The 14,475-nt window shown below is 44.7% G+C and overlaps 1 pseudogene; it reads left to right on the plus strand.

Annotated features, from left to right (window-relative positions):
- Positions 1–257: 257 nt before the first annotated feature.
- Positions 258–836, plus strand: LOC142431676 (large ribosomal subunit protein eL19-like; annotated as a pseudogene).
- Positions 837–14,475: the final 13,639 nt, after the last annotated feature.

Genomic DNA, 14,475 nt, shown 5'->3' on the forward strand with positions numbered 1-14,475 from the left:
CAGAAAAAGAATATAATAAATCTCAGAACAAAGATAAGCAAAATAGGAAATAGAAAAAAATCAACAAAACTAGAAGTCCTTTGAAAAAGTCAATAAAATTAGACAAATAACTCTAGACTGAACCAAGAAAAAAATGAGAAGCAAATAATCAAAATAAGAAAAGAAATTGGAAACTCCTAGAATATATTACCTACCTAAACTCGCTTAAATAAAGGTCGAAAAATGCAATAGGGCCTTTTGGCACTGCAGCTGCTCCCATGAATATGTTTGGATTTCAGAAGAGGCTTACCTCCAGCATCTTCCTCTGTGACAAGTAGAAAAGTCTGATTGGACCCCAGTGAGACCAATGAACTCACCAATGCCAACTCCTGTCAACAAATCTAGAAACTGATCAAAGATGGCTTTATCTGCCACAAGCCTGTGACCATCCATTCTTGGGTCTGGGCATATAGAAGTGAAAGGATACTGCCAATACTCAAATGCCCAAGAAGGTGACCTGGATAAGGAGGGTGAGGGTTCTACACCAACTGCTACGGAGATACTAGAGTTTAAGAAGATTGACCTATCACAGCCTGTACCTGAAGATGAAGGGGAGCGTGTTCAAGAACAAGCAGATTCTTATGGAACACATCCACAAACTGAAGGCAGACTAGACTCGAAAGAAGCTCCTGGCTGACCAGGTGGAGGCCCACAGCTCTGAGACCAAGGAAGCACACAAGCGCTGTGAGGAGCGACTCCAGGCCAAAATGAAGAGATCAAGACTGTTCAAGGAGGGAGAAGCAAGAAATGAACTCCCCCTCTCTTCTCTCTACATAGTAGCCTTGGAAGTTCTATAAAATATAATAATAAAACCAATCCTTATCAAAAATAGGTTCATAATAAAAGAAATGGACCATGTCATTAAAAAAAAATTTTTTTTAAACCTGTAATAACAACAGCAAAACCTCAGGACAGATTTCACCGGAGAATTTAACTAAAATTTCAGAGAACTTTTATAAAACACAGAAGAGAGAGGACTATCTCGTAACTCATTTTATAAATAAAGCAGACCACATGCAGACAGCAAATAAAAGAAAATTACTACCAAGGGCTCAAGTAGAAAGCAAATGTTTTGAGAATGAGGGCAACAAATGTACAAATGTGCTTGACATACAGTGGATGGATGGATGGATTGTACAAGCCCCCAATATAATGAATTTTTTTAATGAAAAACAATTACAGAGCAGTATCCCTCATGAGTATAGGTACAAAATTCTAACCAACGAAATTCAACAACATCCTTAAAAAATCATTTGCCGCAATTAAGTGGGATTCATAGCAAAGTGGCTCAACAATAAAAAATCAAGTAGCATCTTTCTCCACATAAATTAACAAAGGGAAAAATATATAGGATCATATCCCTTGATGAAGCATTTGATAAAATATAGTACCTTTTCTTGATAAAAGTTCTCAGTAAAGTAGGATTAGAAGGAAAAATTAATTAAGTGCATATGTAAAACCAACAGCCAAAATTGTTTTCAATAGAGAAATACTGAAAATCTTCCCTCTTAAATAATGGAAAAGAGGGGGAGGGTATTGTTTGTGTCCCCACAGAAATGGGAGTATGCATCCAAACCCCACCATGGGGTGCTACACCTTTAGGGCAACGTAACCACAGGGAGTAACTCATAAACAGAGTGGGCTACAGAGTCGGCCCTAATCAGAGCCAGGCCCCCGCGCTAGAAGCATGTGCTACAGAGGACAACACTAAACCTACGGGTTGGGGAGAGGAGCCAGCCTGCCACATGCCCAGCTGGAAGCAAACCAAGAAGGAAAAGGAGAGCTTGAGGGTCTACACCCCATATCTGCACCCCTGCGGATGATGTCCCAGCATGGAGTGGCTAAGGCACAGAGAGAACTGTAGGGCTGACAACAGCTCAAGACATGATGTCCCCTGACTGGAGAATACTCCAACAGAGGACAATACTGGGGACGCACGGTGGGGAGTGAATCTGATCTGAACCCCCCACAGTGAAGTGAACCAAGAAGGGAACATAACAGATCAGCAATGGGAGCAAAGCAATGCCACAAAGCCCCTGAGGAACCCCCAAAGTAGACTTATGACTAGGAAAACAGTTTCTGGAACCCCCCAGGACTGGTGGGGAGATAGTCATAAAGGTCAGTGGACAGACCTGGAATTATGTATGCTTTTCCTCTAGTTTTTTGTTGTTGTTTTTAATTCAATCTTTTGTTTTCTTTTTGTTTTGTCTTCGTTATTGTTGGTTTGCCTACTTATATTAAATAGACGTGGGAAGCAAGTCTGAGAGAAAACAATGGAACCAACGGTTTCAGAGGGACTTGGGGGGAGAAGGAGGTGGGGGAAGAAAGTAGATGGACATTGGGTCTCTGATCAAGCTCTTCCTCAATGCAAGAACACTTGGTTCTAACAACCTGACATTCTGTGATGCTCACCCTCCTGGCATAATCGCTGAAGACAAAATAAATGGGTGCACAAGCAAATATGGTGAAGAAAGTTGATGGTGCCTGGCTATCAAAAGATATAGAATCTGGGGTCTTAAAGGCTTGAAGTTAAGCAGCCATCTATCAGAGAAGCAACAAGCCCACATGGAAAAGCACACCAGTCTGCAATCATGAGGTGTCCACGGCATCAAGTAACAGGCATTAGGAGACCCAAAGCAAACAAACCAAAAAACATATTGTTGAGAAGGAGAGGGATCAGAGCAGAGACCCAAAACCCATCTGTAGACAATGGGACATCCCCTCACAGAAGGGTCACAAGAAAGGGATGAGTCAACCAAGGTACAGTATAGCACCCATGAAACAGAATATTCCTCTGGTTCCTGGAGGCTTCCTCACCCCCCACCCATTGTCATGACCCCACTCCTGCCTTCCACTTCAGACTAAACTGGAGCATGTACACTGGTACAGGTAAGAGCTCACCACACACAGAATCCAAGTCAGAAAAGCCCCTCAGGAACAGAAATAGGAGTATTGCAATGCCAGGACGGTAAGGGTAAGAGGGGCAAAGGAGAGGAGAAAGGGGAACTGATTGCAATGATCAACACATAACTACACACACACACACACACCTGAGGGAGACGAACAACAGAAACCATGGGGGAAGGGAGATAGTGGTTGGTTTAAGATATGAAAACAATTTATAATTTTTCAAGGGGTCACAAGCAGGGAGAGAAAAAAGAGGAGCTGATACCAAAGGCTCAAATGAAAAGTAAATGTTTCTATTTGGTGAAAATAATTATGGTAACATATGTACAAATATGCTTGATACAATTAATGTATGGATTGTTTTAAGAGTTGTAAGAGCCCCAATAAAATTATCTTTTTTTAAAATGATCTTAAAAGAAAATAGAAAAGAAAGAAGGATGCCCATTAGCATCCTTCTTAGTATTGTACTGGAAGTCCTAGTCAGACCAATGAGACAAAAAAGGAAGTAAAAGGTATCCATATCAGAAAATAAGAAGTAAAATTATTCCTATCCAGACCTCCTTAGCTCAATGTAAAGAAAATTAAAATCTGTGGGGGCAAGGCAAGCCCCCACAACTAATCACAGGTTCTATAGGTGCAATTGACAAAGTAATAATTTATAAATTATCAAGGGTTCATGAAGGAGTGGGGAGGGGTAGCGGGAAGGGAGGGGAAAAATGAGCTGATGCCAAGGGAATAATTGGAGAGCAAATGTTTTGAGAATGATGAGGGCAACGAATGGACAAATGTGCTTTACACAATTGATGTATGGATGGATTGTGATAAGAGTTCTATGAGCCCCCAATAAAATGATTTTTTTAAAGATTATAATAAAATCATAGAGAACATGAGAGATAGAAGAGAGACTGAAATAATGGAGTCAGACACATTTCGTGCTCGCATGCTCAGCTCAGCCCCTCTTGGTGGCCCCCGTGGAGATGGGAGACCAGAGGGCAAGAGAAAGTGGGAGGGGAAGGAGGACAAGGGGAGAGGGGACAGGAGAGCAAGGGATCGGGAACCAGAGGAGAGCTGGAGAGAGGAAGGGTATGAGGGAGAGAGATGGGAGAGCTAAGGTTCTTTATTGCTAACCAAGGCTTATATATCTTGGGGGGCATGCAAGCCCCCTAATTACAGGTAAAGACATACATCACAGGAAGGAGTTGCACTATAGATTATACAGCAATGAGAGGGGGACAATCTAGGGACATACACACAATAGGAAGAGGAGGGATGAGGGTACACATGTGAGAAGATGAGCAGATCCTAGATTCAGAATGTCACTGAGTATGTTTGACCTGTTCTCTGACTCTCCATGGAAACCATTAACAGTAGGGTGTGAACCCCACCTACAGGGACCAGACTAATGGTCCTTAGTCTTTAAGGAGAAGTAGGCCATTGTCCTTAACAGCAGGGAGCAGGGCTTACCTTGGTGGAACCAGACAGTAGTTTGGCATCTGACCTCCCACCATGTGCTGGCAAACAGCCTCTAATGTTTGGCATGTCTTTGCGGGAGACAACTCTGGAGAAAAAAGTCTCTTTATAATCCCACAATTCCTCTTTTGTTGTGTATATTAAATTTAAAAGAGCCACAGGACGAAGTGGTTATTTTCTATACATTGAAAGCTGTCGAGGCAGACTTAATGACCAAATTAGTATAGCCAAAAATGCAGGGTGATGGTAAATATTTTGAATCCAGGTATGGGGATAGAGTCTTCCCTGTGCCCCTCTGTTACTGGGAGAAGGTGTGAGAAGGGCTGGATGCAGCTGTCCCCTCTCCCCTTGCCTTCCTCCTCCCCCTCCTCTCTCTTGCCCTCTAGTCTCCCATCTCCACGTGGACCACCAAGCGGGGCTGAGGTGAGCATGCTACCATGAAATGTGTCTGACTCCTTTATTCCAATCTCTCTTCTATCTCTCATGCTCTCTATTAATTTATTATAATCTTCATATATATCAACCATACAATTGCACCTATCGAACATGGGACAGTGGGAAAAGAACTCTTTTGAGTTATACTTCATGTAACAATTGTACAGCCCAACCGGAATGTGCAGTGAATCAGAAAATTGTGTGAAGTGAGGATCCGGTGTTGGGATTGGCAGATAAGTAGTGGAAATAGTGAGTGAGTATTTTTAAGAGGACAATGGGGCAAGGTAAACGTAAACCTGAAATTTATGGCTCTACACTCATCCGCTTACTGAAAAGACAAGGTGTAAATGTAACAAAGAAAAAGATGCAATGTTTTATAAAAGTAGCAAAAAGGTACAATCCATGGTCCCCAGAGGAAGGAACTTTTGATCTAGAGACTTGGGATGAGGCTACTGTAAACTTAAAGAAAGCACACAGAGGTGGGGAGAATAGCCCCGTGGAGACATGGTCTCTGTGGGTTCAAGTTAAGATGGTCTTAGTACCTTTGCAGGAGGAAAAGAAAGAGGATTATCAGTCTAGTGAGAAGTCTTGTGTCCATCCAAATCTAAAAAAGCAAGCTAGAGTCTCTTTGCATGAGCCTGAGTTAGGTGATGAAGTTTTAGGAAAAACTGAAGAAGCAGGGATTTATTTGTTATGTAAGGCCTCCGATTCTAAACAAAACCTCATGGCCAAAGCCTCTATGTCCTCTGGGGACTGCAGACTCCAAAGGTCTAAAGGTGATAAAGCACTAGAGGAAGTGAATTCCAAGACCCAAAGTGAGGCTATTAAACAATCCCAGGAAGCTCCCTTGCTTTCAAAGATAGGGAAAGCAAAGAAACAAAACTGTTAGGTCTCTCTCTCTCCGGGACTAGATTTCAGCCTCGGTCTTTGGCTCCGCGCGAGAAAGACTTCACGCCGAAGCCCGGCTCATGATCCAAGTGAATTTAATGAGAGTTAAAAGAAGTTTCAGGGGGAAAAAAAGGGAAACCGGGCTGATTCCAGGAACCCAAGTGGAAGGTGAATTATGAGAGTGACGAGTGCAACGAATGTATAAGGGTGCTTTGCTCAATTGATGTATGTACAGATTGTGATAAAAGCCTTATGAGCCCCAATAAAAAGATTTAAAAAAAAAGAAAATGATTAGGGCAAAGAATGTACGGATGTGCTTTATACAATTGATGTATGTATATGTATATGTATGGATTGTGATAAGAGTTGTATGAGCCCCTAATAAAATGTAAAAAAATTAAAATAAATTAAAAAAAAAAAAAAAAAAGAAGTTTCAGGTTTTACGCGGCACCCATAGGATTCCTCTGACTGTGTGGCCTGGAAGAGACTGCTCAGGGTCCCGCAAGGATCTCTCTCCAACCATGAAGACGACCAGATCAGCCAAACAAGCCCCTCTCCCTTCCAGTCCCTGCCTTTTCAAGGGCTGGGGGGGGGGGGGGGTGGAGGCGTGGTGAACGACCCCAGGTCGCTCCCATAGGCTGAATTCCAATCACCTGACCCAGGTGGGCTGCTCTAGGTGTAACGCTCATTCGAGCCCACCGGCGGGAAAATCCAGCTTTGTCCTTTGCTGGCTCTCCTGGGCATGCGTAAATGGACTTCCCAATTCCCTAAGCTAAGCTGCCTAACATTAATATAGAAGATGAAATTCGGGAAGTGGAGTTTCAAGATATACTGGTTGAGAAGACCAGCTCAGAAAATAGAAGCAAAGAGGCAACGTATAGGAAAGTGCCTTTACTTTCAAGGGTCGAAAGAGGAATTGCAGAAGGCAATTTAGAATTTAGAATATCAATATCGTATCCTGTTCGAGTTGGTAACGGACAGCCTTACAGGGAACACCCACAAGGAATTCACAGTGCCTTCCCCTTTGAGTTGCTAAAAGATCTTAAGCAGGCAGTCCTTGATTATGGCCCAGACTCTCATTATGTAATTAGCATGAGAAGGTCTGAGCGCTGAACCCCTGCTGACTGGAGAGATTTGGCAAAAGTATGTCTTTACCCTTAAGAATTTTTACAATGTTGTATGTGGTGGGATTTTACAGCCCATTCGTAAGCTCGTAAAAATGCTGAGGATGGGATAGATATAGGAATTATCAATTGCTGGGGGATGAGAATTATGTCACAGTTGAGGCCCAACTACAATTTACTGAACAGACAATAGCACAGAGAAGTCTGCCTAAGGGCCTGGGAAAAGCTAATTCCATCGGAAGAGAGAAAGCCAAGTTACACGGTGGCTATAAGACAGCGGAATGATGAATCCTATGCTGACTTTGTGTCCCGTTTGGAAAATTCTATTTCCAACTGTATAAAAAATGTCCAGCCAGTAAAAGACCTACTGTATAAGCTAGCTTATGATTTCTCTATTAAACACTGTGGAAATGTCTTGTGTCCCTACAGGGAACAGAGCACACAGTTAGATTATCTTAAAATATGCTGGAATGTAGAGACAGATGAATACAAAGCCCATCTCATGACAGCTGCCTTGGCAAATTACACCAGACCGAGAAGTGCTTGAGTTGCAGAAAGACAGGTCATCTTCAAAGAGAGTGTAGGCAGCACAGGCAAATCAGCCTGGCCTCAGAAAGGGAGGGGCAGCCTGCCTCTGAGCATGAGCCAAGGCCATAGAGTTCACGTTTAAAGGAGCCTGAAGTTTGCCCCCACCGCAGGGAAGGAATTCACTGGGTGAGTCAATGTCACTCAAGATTCAACAGCAAAGGACTGTAAGATCTCTCTCTCTCTGGGCTAGGGTTACACCTCGGTCCTTGGCTCTGCACGAGAAAGAATTCACGCTGAAGCCTGGCTCGTGATCCAAGGGAATTTAATGAGAGTTAAAAGAAGCTTCAGGTTTTACGCGGCACCCATGGGATTCCTTTCGACCATGCAACCTGGCAGAGATTGCTTGGGGTCATGCAAAGATCTCTCTCCCAAGTTTTCCTCCAAAAAGAGACCCCTCTCCCTCTCGATTCCTGCCTTTTCAAGGATTCCCAGGGGAGGCGTGGTGAACGACCCCAGGTTGATCCCATTGGCTGAATTGCCATCACCTGGCCCAGGTGGGCTGCTCCAGGTTTAACGCCCATCCGTGCCCACCAGCGGGAAAACCTAGGCTTTTGTTCTATGCTTGGCTGTCCTGGGCATACGTCAATGGACACCCCATCCCTGCCTATCTGCCTAACAGGACTACCATTAGCAAAGACTTCCAGGAGGGAAACTAGAGAAAGAAGCTTGATTCAAACTCTGCCCAACAGAGCTCAGAAGGCAAAGCCTCTGCCTCACCCAGCAAAAGAATCTTTGAATGGCAGAGATCTCAGGTATCACATAATCTCACAGCAGGAGACCAAACCTAGGCAAACTTGCAAAAGCCCAGCCTCTGTTCTCCCTGCAGTGAGTTTAACTAACCAAGAAAAGGCTCAGCAACCCTCCCAGCAGTTTGCTGATTCTAAAAAGGAGCCTCTCATTGAAAGAGTAATACAGTTTTTATCAGGAAGATTTAACCTAAGTACTCAAGGAATTCAAATTAATACTGGAGTTGATCCGAATTGTGAGGAAAAGCCAAAAGCTGTGATTAAGTCAGAAATTATTAAGAGTGGTAATTGGGGTCTCCTACCTTAAAAGAACTATGGGACGTTTATTAGGAAAGTCCAAACTAAAGTCTCAAAATGTTCTGATGGTTACTGGAATTACTGATCAGGATTGTGAAGAAGAAATTAAGGCAGTGATAAAATCTGATGTACCATTGTTTATAAAGGCAGAAGATCACTTAAGCCAATATTTGCTTCCTTGCATTCTTAGAGTAAAAATTTATACCTATCAGGAAAGAGTACTTGAGAAGTCTGACCACCCTTTAAATCAAGGGGTCTTTTGGAATGCTATTGTAGGGAAACAACAGTGCCCCCACATGGAATTAGAAATTAGAGGAAAAGGGGTTTGTTTTTAATCATTTTATTGGGAGCTCATACAATTCTTATCACAATCCATACATACATACATACATTGTGTCAAGAACATATGTACATTTGTTGCCATCATCATTTTCAAAGCATTTGCCTTCTACTTGAGCCCTTAATATCTGTTGCTCATTTCCCCCCCTCTCACTACCCCCTACCTCATGAACCCTTCACCATTCATATATTATTATTATTTTGTCATATATTACACTGTCTGATATCTCCCCCTGCCCTCTTCCCTGCTGTCCCTCCTCCAGGGAGGAGGCTATACGTAGATTCCTGTAATCAGTTCCCCCTTTCTACCATACATTCTCTCCACCCTCCAGGCATTGCCACTCTCACCACCGGTCCTGGAGGAATCATCTGACCTGGGTTCCCTGTGTTTCCAGTTGCTATCTGTGCCAATGTACATCCTCTGGTCTAGCCAGATTTGCAAAGTAGAATTGGGATCATGATAGTGGCGGGGAGGAAGTCTTTAAGGACTAGAGGAAAGTTGTATGTTTCATCGTTGCTATCCTGCGCCCTGCCTGGTTCATCTCCTCCCCACAACCCTTCAGCAAGGGGTGTCCGGTTGGCTAGCATTGGGCTTTGAGTCTCCACTCTGCACTCACCCACATTTTCAATGATATGATTGAGGAAAAGGTTTTTAAACTCTGGATATCGGGTCATTTCCTTAGGGCAGTCACCAGGGCCTAAAACCCGCCCACTAACTTCCTCTAAATCCACCATGGAAGGAATGAGAGAAATTAACCAAGACAGAACATTGCAAGATTATAAAATCCTACAGTGTAAACTGGTAAACTTGAGGGGAAAAAAGTCTGTTTGGTAAGTTAGTTCAAAAACAGCTGGACAAATTTATTAAGAATTTTTTCAGTCTTTCAAATTATCCTGAGTGTGGTAAGAAGTTCTCACAATTAATTAGCTCTCTCAGTTCTCCGAGAGCTGGGAGCCAATATTTACATAACAGTGAACTCTATCTAAGTAGTTATACTGGTCTGAAACCTAGCAAGTTAACTGAGAATGCTAGCAATGCTTTGAGATCTACATTGTTAAAACAACAGGGGGAGGAGAGAAGTCTTATGTGTGACAAAGTTCATTTAGTTATTTAACCAAAAGTTCATTAGTTCATTTAACAAAAAAAATTTTCTCCTTACTGAAAGCTTGTAACAAAAATTAGGGCAGATAAACACATTTTCACTTCTACAAAGAAAGCTGATCCCAAGAAGTCCCAAGAAGATGGAAAACGTGTTTGGGATCCATGTCCATTTGTCACCTGGAGAAAGGGCCATACATTTATGTTTTTGCAGAATAAAGTCGATGGACTCCCCTTTAGTCCATCACCTTTGGAGAAAGATGAAGAACATGGGGAAGATGGAGAGACCACCCAATCTTAATCATGATCCTGTTTCCAAGTTGCTGACACCCCCAACGGAGGGTCTGTTTGTTTATATTTTCACAGGCAAAGGAAATAGGTAGATTTTTTTTCTTCAGCCAGCAAGGTCTAGAGAAAGGAGGAAAGCTGATGCGTGGCCTGACCCTGTCCTCTATTAAAGTTACTCAAAACGTCAAGAAGACTTCACAGATTCCTGAGAATGATGATCGCTGCCTGCTGAGACATTTTGTCCATTGCTGATGCTGTCTAAGAGACACCCCAGGACTCTATCAAAGCTGAATATTTCATACAATAGTGACTGGACTATTACAACACACTATTCTTTTGCTGAAAGATCAAGATTTTGGACTTGTCAATTAATGTTATAGTGTGGAATGTAATTAGAATATAATTTTTTATAACTCCTTACCCATATAAGGAGATATTACATGACTGGGATTTGATTAGAAAATATTTGCAAAAGTTTAAGGGAAACATTTTATTAGATGTTGATCAGCTTAAGAAGGATATTTCGTATACAATAAAAAAGAGACTCAAGGCGTCTCCTGGCTCTGATATAATTAAGCAATTGGTGGATAATGTGGAAGGATTGGATCCGCGAGCTTGGGTTCAAAGTATCTCTTCATAGCATGGGTTCCAGCCTAACAATGCTGTTCATAATCATAATTTTTGTCCAGGCTATTGTTAGCTCTATCTGGAGATAGAGTTGTACCTCGGTCCTTGGCTCCACGCGAGAAAGAATTCACACCGAAGCCTGGTTCGTGATCCAAGTGAGCTTTATGAGCGTTAGAAGAAGCTTCAGGTTTACACGGCACCTATAGGACTCCTCCCGACCGTGCAGCCTGGCAGAGGCTGTCTACCGTCACACAAAGATCTCTTTCTGCCTTAACTCTAGGCTCCTGCCTTTTCAAGGATTCCATGGGGAGGCATGGTGGACGACCCCTGATCGACCCCATTGGCTGAATTGAATTCACCTGGCCCAGGTGGGTCAATCCAGGTTTAGTGCCCACCCATGCCCACCGGCAAGAAATCTGAGCCTCTGAGCATGTGCAGTGCGCCGCTCTTTGTTCCCGTGCTTGGCTCTCTGGGCATGCGTTAACAGACATTCCCATCCCTGTGCTAGTGTGCCTAACATTTCCCCCTGAAGAGATATGGACCCAAATCTTTGGAGTACTGGACAACGACATCTCTAACTACTTCCTGCTGGCAAAGGGGGCGAAGTGGGGTTTTGGGTCCACACCCTTCCTACTCTGTTAGAAGAGGTTGTCCATTTAGGGCCCAAGATGGATAAGGTCGAGGTGGGTTTAGGAGACGGTGGTCCTGGAGCTGGCACAGTTAGTTCAGAGGCCTTGGTAACCTGAGAACTGGAAAAGAAACAAACAAACAACAGGTGAACAGCTTAAGTGAGACATGGGTAAGATTGGAAGGTGGCAGTACCCTTGAAGTTAGGTTAGTGTCACAGAGTTTGGTCACTGTAAACGCAGGAATGGAGGAAAGGTATTCATTGGCCTAAAGGCTGTGAGGGGTCTGATGTAGAATCATCTGTGTAGCCCTCATTTGTCCTGAGGTGGCAATAAAATATCATCCTAAGACCATCCAGTGGCTCACAGGAGTATTCGTCTGTTCCCATGGTTCCTGTGGGGGACTTTGAGGCTCCTCCACTGTGAGGAACAATTGGAAAGCTCTAGAGGGACAAGGATGAGGCCCGATGACTATGCAGGTGTGCAGCTTGGACAGCAGGTCTCAGCCTAGGAGAGGAGCTGGACATTCAGGGATCACTAAGAAGCTGTGAGAAAAATAGAAGTTATCCCAAAGACATCTGAGAGGTTCAGTAAAATGGTTAACTACATGTTTTCCTGACTCTCCCAGGATGGAGCAGGTGCAGGGTGCCAGGGGTCCAGGGAAGGAAATAAAGACAGAGGTGGCCCCAGTATTCAAAAGGAAGTTCACTGACCTTCCTGACACGTCGATGCCCACCCTAGGTTTCAGACCAGTAACAGTTACCTCTTGTTGCTGGACTGTCCAGACTGGGCGCCTTCAATCCTCTGCTTCCGTTACCAGCTGCCAGTTGGCCTGTGGGTGCCTCCCCTCCAGGTTTTGGGCCTTAGGACAGAGGCCAGCCCAGTGGCCAGTCTGCTTGCAATGGACGCATGGCATCTGAGGAGGCTTGTTCTGGTCAAGGCAGTTCCTAGCCCAATGACCTGGTCGCTGGCAAATGTAGCACTTGGTATCTGGGTCAAAGGTCTGGGTAACCTGGGAGGCATTTGATGGGCGTCTGCTATTGAGTGCAGCTAATACATGGGCATGCCTAATGTCCTTTCTTTTCTCCTTCTCCCGGGCTCGAACATCGCCTTCCTGCTCCCTATTGTAAAAGGCCGAAATGGCACAACCAACCATCTCTTCTAGGGTAGCTCCTTCAGGCTTTTGCACTAATTTTTGGACTTTCTTGTGAATATCCTGTGCGGTCTGTGTGAGAAACTTGTCCCTGAGCAAGACTTGTCCCTCATAGGATTCTATGTCTACAGCAGTATGATTCTTTAGGGCTTCCTTTATCCGCTCTAAAAAGCTTACAGGAGACTCAGTAGGTCCCTGGTGAATCGCTGTCACGTTGGCATAATTAATGGTCTTTTTCCTGCCTTCCTTTAGTCCACTTGTGATGCACACCAGGAAATGTTCCCGTGCCCACTTGTGCTGAGGCTCACTGTGATTCCAAGCAGGGTCTGTTAAAGGCACAGCAGCTTCCCCTACAGAGTACTTTTCATTCATCACATGTATACTCCTCTGCAAGCTTCCTAGCACCTTTGAGCACCCGCTCTTTCTCAAAGTCTGTCATGGTCTGTCCCAGTATGACCATTACATCTTTCCAGGTTAGATCACAGGCTCGGGTGAGGTGCTGGAAGTGTTCTGTGTGCTGTTCGGGTTTGTTAGAGTAACTGCCCAAGTCATTTTTACTTTGCTTGAGTTCAATTAGGGTGAAAGGCTTGTAAATTGCCCGGGAACCAAGTTCCCCTGCTGTCTCTACTACGGGTAGAATACTCTGGGCTGCTTCAGGGTTGGGGTAATAGTTGCCCTCTAGTCCAGGGTCCCTCAGGGGGTCCTGGGTGCACTGGGAATAAAGATCCCTGTTCTTCCTTCAAAGGAAGAACGCTCTAACATACGGCATCTCTCACCCCCTCTCCATCGTTCCACAGAAATGTTCTCGCTGTTGCAGGGTTGGAAGGGAAAGTACCATTGGCTGGCCATGGCTCCCCTTCCTCTAAAACATACTGTCGCCAAATAGAATTGCAACGCATAACCAGCTTCTGTTTGTCCAGCTTTTCTGGATAAAATCTTTCCCAATTGAACAGGATACATCCGAGGGGGTAATTCCTGGGTATCGAGCTGGTAAGTCCCATCTAGAATACAACCAACACGAAGGCAATTGAGAGCTAGCTACCTCAAGGTCAAATAACCTCAGATTCAGTGCCCACATCTGGAATAACGTGAATCTGAGGCCTCAGGCAGGTCCCCCGCCCAAAGGAGGGGTCGAAGACCAGTCGCTGCAGCGGACATTTTAGTCCAACCGTTTCCTAGACCACAAGCTTTGAGGGCCACTGTGTGGCATGGCCCCACGGCCTTCAAAGATGCCTGCTGGCAGGAGCAGACTCAAATCTCTGAAGGGAAGGGACGTCTATCCAGAAGCTCGGGGAACCTTTAAAGGATCTGAATTTCTGGCTGGAGCATCCTGGCGGTGGAGCTGTATTAAGAGCTGTCCCAGAAAATTCCGGAGGCAGCATCACTGGAAGGCGAAAGCTAACAGTAACTCTGGCTCAGCTTCCAAATGTCTTTGGCCTAGGCCTGGGCAACGGAAGTCCACCCGGCAGCAAGGAACAAACCCACACTGGTAGAACACCAAAGCCGCTTGTTTGGAAGACCAGAAGAAAGCTAAAGGGAATAGGGGGGCGGAGGGGAACATTTGGCTCCGGGACCAGAGCAGGGCCTAGATACCTAGGCACCGCCCTCCACATGGTTGGAGCGGTGGGCGCCATCTTGGCAGGGTCATGTGCTCCATTGCCCCGTAGCCAAAATGGCAGACACCAGGTGGTGCCATGCTGCCAGGGCGCAGCGATTCACGTGGTCTGGAAAACGGTGGCCGCATCTTGCGGCCTAGAGGGAAACCAGCATGGGGCCAGCCACCTGGGCCAGAGCACAAAACAGGCAATTGAGATGCAAAGAGGTTTTGAGAATGGCCTGCAGACTACAG

This window comes from Tenrec ecaudatus, chromosome 18, assembly GCF_050624435.1.
Source record: "Tenrec ecaudatus isolate mTenEca1 chromosome 18, mTenEca1.hap1, whole genome shotgun sequence".
Lineage (NCBI taxonomy): Eukaryota > Metazoa > Chordata > Mammalia > Afrosoricida > Tenrecidae > Tenrec > Tenrec ecaudatus.